Source organism: Halyomorpha halys, unplaced genomic scaffold, assembly GCF_000696795.3.
Source record: "Halyomorpha halys isolate HHAL.00 unplaced genomic scaffold, Hhal_1.1 Scaffold81.1, whole genome shotgun sequence".
Taxonomy (NCBI): domain Eukaryota; kingdom Metazoa; phylum Arthropoda; class Insecta; order Hemiptera; family Pentatomidae; genus Halyomorpha; species Halyomorpha halys.
The window spans coordinates 5,698-15,478 of NW_027115240.1; the positions used below are offsets into that span (position 1 = coordinate 5,698).

General features: G+C 27.9%; 1 protein-coding gene across 2 annotated transcripts in view; it reads left to right on the forward strand.

Annotated features, from left to right (window-relative positions):
* Positions 1–3,343: 3,343 nt before the first annotated feature.
* The window catches only part of kek5 (kekkon 5), a 597,474-nt gene continuing 591,036 nt past the window's right edge, over positions 3,344–9,781 (forward strand). For both annotated transcript variants that reach the window (XM_067052307.1, XM_024358916.2), the window contains exon 1: positions 3,344–3,414. The gene's annotated coding sequence lies outside the window, so the exon portion shown is untranslated. The remainder of the gene's footprint in view (positions 3,415–9,781) is intronic.

A 9,781-nucleotide genomic window follows, 5' to 3' on the forward strand; every position in this document is an offset into this window, starting at 1 on the left:
GTTAGATCTGATGATTTAAAAAAAAAAATTATTTTATAACTTTTTGTTTTATTTTATCTTTATTAATTACAATGTAAATAAAATAAAAATTAAGGAAACGGAGATTTTTTTTTATTTTGTTTTCAAACCCTCATGTAAAACATTGTTTCATTTAACTTTTTTTCAATACTACATCCACAAAAAGCTCCACCTGGATAAAAATTAAGTGTTAACATTATCGTTTCTCAATTTATTACTTTTTAAAAGTAATTATTTACTTTATTCACTTTTATGTATTTATTACCTTTTTTTTTTAATCTTCCGAGGACTACATATAAGAAAAATTTCTTTTACATTGATTTTTATGCGTTTATAGCCATCCTATTATTTAATGTCTTATATCTTAATATCTACTGTCAAATACCGTTATCGGTTTTATCTCAGGCACTAAAGATATTTAGACCTTGCTTGCTAAAGAACTTGCACGCTACACCTGAAATGACCTTGAGCTGATTTATTGTTTGTGTGATAAAATCTCATTGCAATTTTTTTTTTCAATTTCTAATAGTGACTCTGGACATTTAATATTATTAAAAATTTCGGATCTCTGACTATCTCACAACTTTTACCTACCATCCTTCAGTAGAAATATTTATAGTAAGAGTATTGAAAGAAATGTGATCCCAATATTTCTTCTTACTGATCAGTCGGTAAATAACACGAAAATAATTAAAAATACTTCAGAAGAATCAATTTTGGAAATTTCGCATTTAGGTCTGATTAGACTTATTCAACGATAATAGCTAATGGCGTTTTGTTTAACAACCCGATGTATTAAGGCAGCATTGCCGACCGAATAAATAATTTCTCTCTTGTTATGCTATTGTATACTTGATAAGTGGATATTCGTTATAAAAATATGAATTTTTAGAGCAACAGGAAAATTAAAAATTAATGATAGACATATTCACTTTTCAGGTTGGTAGTAGTTGTATGATGCGCGGATCGCACTAGATTTGTTTATATACTGAAGTGAGTGAACCTCAAAATAATTAATGTTTGGTCATCCGATATTACGCTTGACATAACAAAGCCTTTATATAGCAAATTTTTCAACATTTTCTAAATTCAAGAACTTTTTATTAAGAAGGAAAATAAATTAAAATATATAAAACCTTATTCACCCAACGTTTTATACGATTTTAATATGTTCTGTCTTCAAATTATTAAACTGTGAAAATTTTATTAGACACAAAAAATCACTATGTATACTCATCCTAATAGACCATTGGGTTTCTTTAACTACTGGCTCGTCAATCCCACACCACTGTTGAAAACAAGTTGGTGAACCGTTTATATGCGACAGTAAACACAAAATAAAGTCACGTAATGGAACCACAAGGATGAGTGCTAAATCACTGCGGCTAGGTTTAGCGTTTGTTCATTTACAAGGCAAAATATGGCGCTGTTCCCCGCCACAACAAACTTTACCTCAACTAGGTGAAGTACGGCGCGAAAGCTATTAATAAGTAAAGCGCCATTACTTGCCAGGACTTGGCCAACTTTTCGAAGTCTCTACGGTGTTTAAGTTATGGATTATTCTTGGAAAGTCGTGATTCAGAAAAGAATTTGAAATGTTTTCTAATTTTTTTTTTTTTCTCGGTAGGGTGTAAGTTCTATGCGTTTTTCAAAAAGTATAATTCAAACTTTAAAAGCTTTATCTTTTCCATACCCAATATATTACATTTATAGAGAATTGTATGGCTTGTAGAATATATAGGATACATTCGGAGCCGTTGTATGTATAAAAACTAGTGCTTAGTCAGTCCTTTAGAAATACATTAATTATGGATGTAACCAAAAAAAAACTAATCAGTGACGTATTTGTGTTGAAAACATTCTCACTCAGCCTCAGCAAAAGATAAGTATTGGGATCTCATGGGTACCTGGTTAACCCCTCACATCTAATGAGGGCTCGGGGGTTCTCAGGCCATGTGGTATTGTAAATTGTAAATTATGAATAAGATATTAGTGATTTTTAATTCTTTCTTCTCAATATATTATATTAACAATTATTTTCATTTAATTATCATTATTTTATTCTTGTAATTAAGGTATGATTGTGCACATTGATTCCCATTACCTATTTTCCTTTGCGTTGCAGCTTTTCAGTTAATTTGTATATTTTAAAAAATAAAACTTAGAAAACTTACTTATAGGAGGCGATCCATAGTAAAGTTTAGCCATTTTTATCAAATCGAAATCAGAGTTACTCAAGGATCCGTCCTCTTCATTTTCCAAACAGCTGAAATCCAAAATTACTTTCATTTGTCAACGATAAAATCGTTTTATTATGTTATCTGAATCATAAAACATCATTCTATAACCTTTCTTCAATAACGATTTCACGATTAGAGAAATCGTTAAGCACTGTGATAAAATTAAAAAGTTTTTTATAATTAAATACCTGAACAGTTGTAACATAAAACTAGTGAAGAAATAATGAATATAGTAGGATGAAACAAGAGTATTTTTATTTTTTTTGTTACACATTCAAATTTATAATTATTTCTTACCATAATAGTTTTTTTTTATATATATGTTTTATAAAATACGTGGTTTGTAAACACGTTGTGAAATATTGCCACTCCTGTTATTTAAATTTCTTTTTTACTTAAGTAAATACAATTTTATTAGTTATTATTAATTCTAACTGATTTTTACATTATTTTATAATACATACTTTTTTTAATTTTGTTTTTAAAATTAATTAATTGTAAATATGTAAATCTAGTAAAATCACAAAATTATTTATGAAATATTCAGTTAGAAATTGAAAACAATTACAATTTTAAAAACATACAATGCCTTATCCTCAAAAAATAAAAAATATTATTTTTTCAAATATAAAATGATCAAACAGTATATTGTTCCATAATTAAAATTAAAATTTGAAGGTAATATACTTGATAACCTAAGTTTGGTTTTCATTATTTATCATTTAGCATCCTGATTATTTATTTATTTTTTAGATAACTTATATATATTCTTGAAAGGAATATGGTCCGGGTGCGGTCAAGAAAAACTCAAATAGTAGAAATATACTAATTTAATGAGCCAACGTTTCGCCCCACGTTGCAGGGCTTCTTCAGGGCTATTTTGACGGCAGTCAAAACTAAAATTTTTAGTTTTGACTGCCGTCAAAATAGCCCTGAAGAAGCCCTGCAACGTGGGGCGAAACGTTGGCTCATTAAATTAGTATATTTCTACTATTTGAGTTTTTCTTGACCGCACCCGGACCATATTCCTTTCATCTTCACACACGGTCAATCAATAATCTTCCAGTATATATATTCTTACCTTTTTTTTTTTTTTTTAGGTGTTTCTCAGCGTAAATAATCTACCAACTCTACTTGATTATTTTTTTAATTACTGGTAAGTGATATAATTATCTTTTATTTATGTTCATTATTATTAATAAAACAGTGATGACATGTCCTAACTTTAATGATTAAAATAATTGCTTTTTGTTTAATATCTATTTATTTATTTTTTATTAAGAAAATTTTTTAATAACATGGAATGTAACTTTTGAACTCATTTTTGAATATTTTTTCCCTCTTTGCTATTTCTAAAATTGAATAAAACTTAATAATAAATAAAAAAAATATATTACCAATCAGTAAATTTGGTTAAACTTAACCATATGTAATATGTACCTACTGACATGCACAGGATTAATATAGATTAAGCACCTACTGATGCTATTAATAACATATCAATTATACGGTTGTCAGTAATCCTAGTGATTAAACTAGTTTACTGCCATACTATTCTAGTACCAATTACAAATATTATTAATTAAATGTTTATTTAATTATAATATTTTTAATTAATTTAAATGCTTACTTACTTAATTGGATTACAATCAATTTTAATACGGGCGTAAAAATTAATAGACATTATTTTTTTTTAAAAGAAAAAAAAATATTCTAACACACTGGTACTAAAAATAAATTCAAACGAAAACGATTGTTATTACTAAGTGATTATGCATAATATTGGTCAATAATAAAAACATATAAGGATTTATTAGGAATAATTAGAGATTTGAAAATTTGAGTTTTTGTTAGGAAATTACATTAATTATAATTACAGATACATTATTATTTAAAATTCATTTAATATACTACGATAATTTTATTGTTAAAACGCAATAAATAACAGATATACCATACTAGTGAATAACATTTGTTTATATAAGGTGTAAACAGTAGTGCATCTCTTTTAATTGTATGTTTTGACAAAATTAAAAATTAGTAATCTGTGAAGAAGGAATATAATATATAAAAAGAAATTGAAGTTTAATCTTGCTACCCGAATTGAAATTTTGACAAACTTCCTACAAAATTAAAAATAATATTAGGATGTAAAGTTAATTTAGCTTGTAAGGGTATATTTTTCTAAGTTATCGAATTCTTAAATATATTTTGAATTTTTTAAAATTTTTGCTTCTATTGTAATCGGTAAAGATTAATTTAATTTTTTATATACTATAATTCAGTACATCTATTGCTTGTTAAAAAACCATGTCTAGAATATAAAGTGCCATAAGATCTGGACTGAAATTTACCTTGATAACATGAAATTTAGCCAAGGTTTTTTTTTTTATTTCGAATGTTCAAAATACATTAGACGTGAGTTTAAAAATGAAATCATAGTATCAAATTAAAAAGTATAGAATATTTAATATTAAAATGTTTTTTAATATTTTGGACGGTTAATTAATATAAGTATTGATGATGATTGGAATACCTTAGAAATTAATTTCAGAAAATTTATATCTTTGTTACATAAAGTACATACACGCCAGAAGCGCGTGAAAGAAAAAATTGTAAAACATTAGAAACATGATTTTTGTTATTTGGCAATTATTTATAAAAATTAACATGAAATACTCTTTCCTGTAGTTTTTTTATTTTGATATATATTACAGTCTGCTACAAAGTTGATCAATAACTAATTGTGATAAATGATCACATCGATATACCACACTCAATATACTCCAGACATCTAGCTACTCAATTAAAATACCAAATATAACTGGAAATTAAGGAAACCAATTTTTTTTTTTTTGCCTTTTGGACAGCTTTTAAGGTTAGATACACCACTGTGCGACTGCTGGCCTGAACCAGGAAAAAGTCATTGAATGTCTACTGTTTGCGTCTGTTTGAGAAAATTTAATTCTAACTCTAATAACTTTTTTATCAACCTCCTTGAGCCCTCAGAAAAATGATTCACAATCGTAGTAAATTTTTATCTAATTTTGAGCTTTTTACTGCACTTACTAGACAAACGGTCTAAACCTCCAATTCATTACAAAAGACTGATCTACATGACTGTAATATGGCCAATCTGGACATACGGAGTTGAGCTTTGGGGCTCCACTAAACCTTCGAATTCCTCTCGTATTCAATCCTTACAATCCAAAACCCTTCGTAAAATCCTCAGTGCTCCTTACTTTGTCACAAATAAAATCATACATAAAGACCTTAATGTTCTATATGTAACCGATCTACCCGAACCAGATATCACTCCTTCCATTACACACTCCCTAACCACCAAAACCCACTAGTTTCTAACCTTGCTTCCTCTTCCACGAGACGTACTAATGTGACACGTCATTAGAGTGATACCAATGGGTAGTTTCTCTACACGCCTGTAACAATCAAATTTACTAAATGTATTATACTGCACAGTTGTAAATAGCAATAAATACATTATATAAAAAAAAACTTTGAGATACGATTGTGTATTTATCATACATTAATTCTATTTGGAATCACTTGGGTGTTATTAATCCGCCTCGTTATTTCCTGTTTATTATGAAATATTTAACTTTAGAATTTAACTTTTGAAGCACACAGACTGCCCGACGGTAGTTTAGGGTTATTTATACAGATGAAAGAGGAGGAAAACGTGACGGTTGGGTAGTCTAAGGCAGTTGCTTAATTGGTGGTTTTGTTGGCCAGAGCTACCGTCATGTGTTTGTTTTATGACATATGCCATAGTTACATAAAATGTGTTTGATAAGGATTAAATACCTATACTGAAAGAATAAACTCTACATTATGAACAAACATCTTATTTTGAAATTCATAATAAAAAAAAAAAATATGGATCCTAATCTCTATTAATATTCCACATATCAGTAATCACGGCTGTTTCAGATAATGGGAAATTCCGGGTTAGGTAGAGTATGATAAAAACTTTTTTTAATATTAATTAAATTTATTTTTACCAATTGCATTTTAAACTATATATTGATCAATCAGGGTGGGTTTACATTACCAGATTGATATTAGGGAGTATAGTCTCGTGCATAGGACACCCCTAACTATGTACTATGCTTTAAACATTGATAAGTTATGAATAATAAAGATCAATTATAAAAAAAAAAAAATAGTTGTTACATAATTAAAAAATTAAAGAGAAAAAATGACACTTAATGAATTAATAATTAATAATAAAAAAAGAAAAAATAATAATAACAATAATTTAATATAGAATGTATACTATAATTTCTTGCCCATATCACAGCCCTCGAAGAATGGTGTCGTAATTGGAGGATTAAGATAAACCTACCGACTGCTCTACAGTTTCATTTAATAATGTTACTCTTACCTCTGTCGTACAGATCCGCTACCTTGGACTACATCTTGACAAACGATTAACCTGGATCCTCACACAAGACTGAATTTCGATTTCGATGACTTCACTTAAGACAAACGGTCTAAACCTCCAATTCATTACAAAAGACTGATCTACATGACTGTAATAAGGCCAATCTGAACATATGGAGTTGAGCTTTGAGGCTCCACTAAGCCTTGAAATTCCTCTCGTATCCAATCCTTACAATCCAAAATCCTTCGTAAAATCCTCAATGCTCCTTACTTTTTCACAAATAAAATCATACGTAAAGACCTTAATGTTCCATATGTAACCGATCTAGCTCGAACCAGATATCACTCCTTCCATTATAAACTCCCTAACCACTAAAACCCCTAGTTTCTAACCTTGCAACCTCTTCCATTCCTGACAATCCTCCGAGGTGCCTGAAAAGAAAATATCCACGAGACCTACTAATGTAAAATATTATTAGAGTGCTACCAACGGAACATCCGTTTCCTGGTGGTCAATATAAAAAGTAAAACAAAAAGCTTTATACATTTTTCAAAATTTAAAGAAATTTTATATCAAGTAAAATGAATATAGAATAAAGAAATAATAAATAAAATAAAATTATAATATTGCTAAACGCTGAATTAGTAACGAACTAAATACCAATTACTATATAATTAAATTTAAATGCATACACAACTTTATATTAAAATGGGTAGTTTCTCTACACGCCTGTAACACTCCATTTCAACTAAGATCAAATTTACTGATTTTTTTATATTATATACAGTTGTAAATTTCAATAAAGACATTAAAAAAAATTTTTTTCTTACATCTGCCTGGGCTTATCTTCTGGATGCAGTTGAATTTCAAACCAATAAGTTACTGCACCTTTAACTGGCCTATTTATATAATTTTCAATCAAATTTCGGATAATTGTGGACGGGTTTTGCAGAAAGTAACATCCCTTCAGTGTGTAGCAAATTCTGATTAAATAAAAGCCTTAAAACCTCATGCATATATTATTTATAACTACGTTTCAATTCACGATTATAAATTAGTAAAATGATGTATATAATTTTTTTCAAATATTGTTGATATTATTTAATTTATGATGGACAATTTGAGATCTAAAACATCAGCCAGTTCATGAATAAAATATAAATGAACTTTTAAGGGTAGTTTTTCCTCCACTAATTGTTACATTGAGGAATATTTGACCTTTATATTATTTATTATAGTGTATACTCTACTTGTACTTTTTTTTTTGCAAATATGAACTAAAACTACTTTTGTATTTTTTTATTTTACATCATCATCCCTTGTCACTAACAACAAAAAAAAACTAGACAGTGGGTGAAAAAAATTACCCTTTTCATCATAGTTATTTATTTTTTATAAACTGGAGGAAGTCACCCCTTTTCAAAATAATTAAAATTACGAATTTTCTACGAAATAGCTGAAATAAACCATTCTATAATTACAAAAAAAAAAGTTACTAAATAAACGGGATTTTAGATAAGGATCTGAATAAACAGAATTCTACTGAACTACAGGGACAGATAGTCAATATTTCTTTTTCCTGTTGGTAACTCTACAAATAAATATTTTTTATGAAATAATAAATTTTATCCCTTTTATTTTCGCTGAACCCATAAAATCATCATCTCTATTTCATTTCTGTATAATATAATAATTACTTTTATTTAAAAAAAAATACAAATGCAGTATCAGAAAAATCAAATACATAAAATTATTACGGCAATGGAATATCCGTTTCCTAGTGGTAGATAGAGAAAACAAAAAAAGAAGCTTTATACATTTTTCAAAATTTAAAGACATTTTATATAAAGTAAAATATATATGTATATACTATATTTATGAATATATATAATTGCTAATATATAGTAACTCAAAGAAATAATAAATAAAATAAAATTATAATATTGCTAAACGATGAATTAGTAACGAACTAAATACCAATTACTATATAATTAAATGAACACATACACTGCTTTATATTAAAAATACGTAACTAAAAAGAAAACAAGTAATAATGAAATAAAATAAAAAATAAATCTGTTATGAAATCAATTATTCGTTTTGTTGTCTGGATCTTTGGTTATATATATGTATCTGACAAATATTGACATTTTTATGATTGTATTTTTTTTTGGGGGGGGGGGGGCTTCGCCTTCCCTTAATCTGCTATGACTGACTTAGGACTTGTGTTTTGATGCAATCTGAAATGTTGTCAAATTATGAATGGAACATTATATATAATAGCCCCTCCTTGGAGGACGTCTAAATATGTGAAATTATAGTTTGTTCCTCTATACTTTTAACCAATGTATAGAACTGCTCATAAGTGATGTACATCTATTTTATAAGTCAGTATTGGGTAGTTAATGTGGAATAATCTATTAAACTGTTAAAGATGACAGATCAGATATTAATTGTTACTTAGAGACTAATATGAAATGAATAAAATCTGAAATTCTTCAATAATAACCTTATATTTTAATTTATTTTTCGTAAAAACTATTATTTTATATTACTGTGATATTTGAGGAGTGAATCACCCTTATCCACTTAGGTCTTTTGTTACTACTCTACAGGAAGAGAGTAAACAGGAAGTTTAATGGAAATTTCAGTTTCGGATGAAGCAAAAGTTTGAGTATGTTCTGAGTTCGATACTAAAGCCTGTAGATGGCGCGGGTTTGACACTTGCAAAAATCCTTTCACAATTTGATAAAAAGTTTTGTCTGTCTCATTTCAAGCTTCAGGGATCAGCGAGTCTCTTTCATTTACAGTTACAAGGATTCAATCTATTTTCTACATAACTATTTTATATGGAGTAGTACAGGTTTAGCCATTATGAGAATCATTTCTGAATATTTTCCTTCTAGAATGCCGCCATTTTGTTCCCTTTGTTCCCAGTGTGAGCTTGGTGCTCTTCATCAGTTTAAAATATATGTTTTATATTAATTTATTTGATTTGTTGAGGTGAAAAAACTTCCAAAATGAATATAACCTATTATATATGTTGATATGGTCCAAAGAGATAATGTGTAATATAGATCATTGGTTTGTGCTACAGAGATAGATGGATGCACCAATA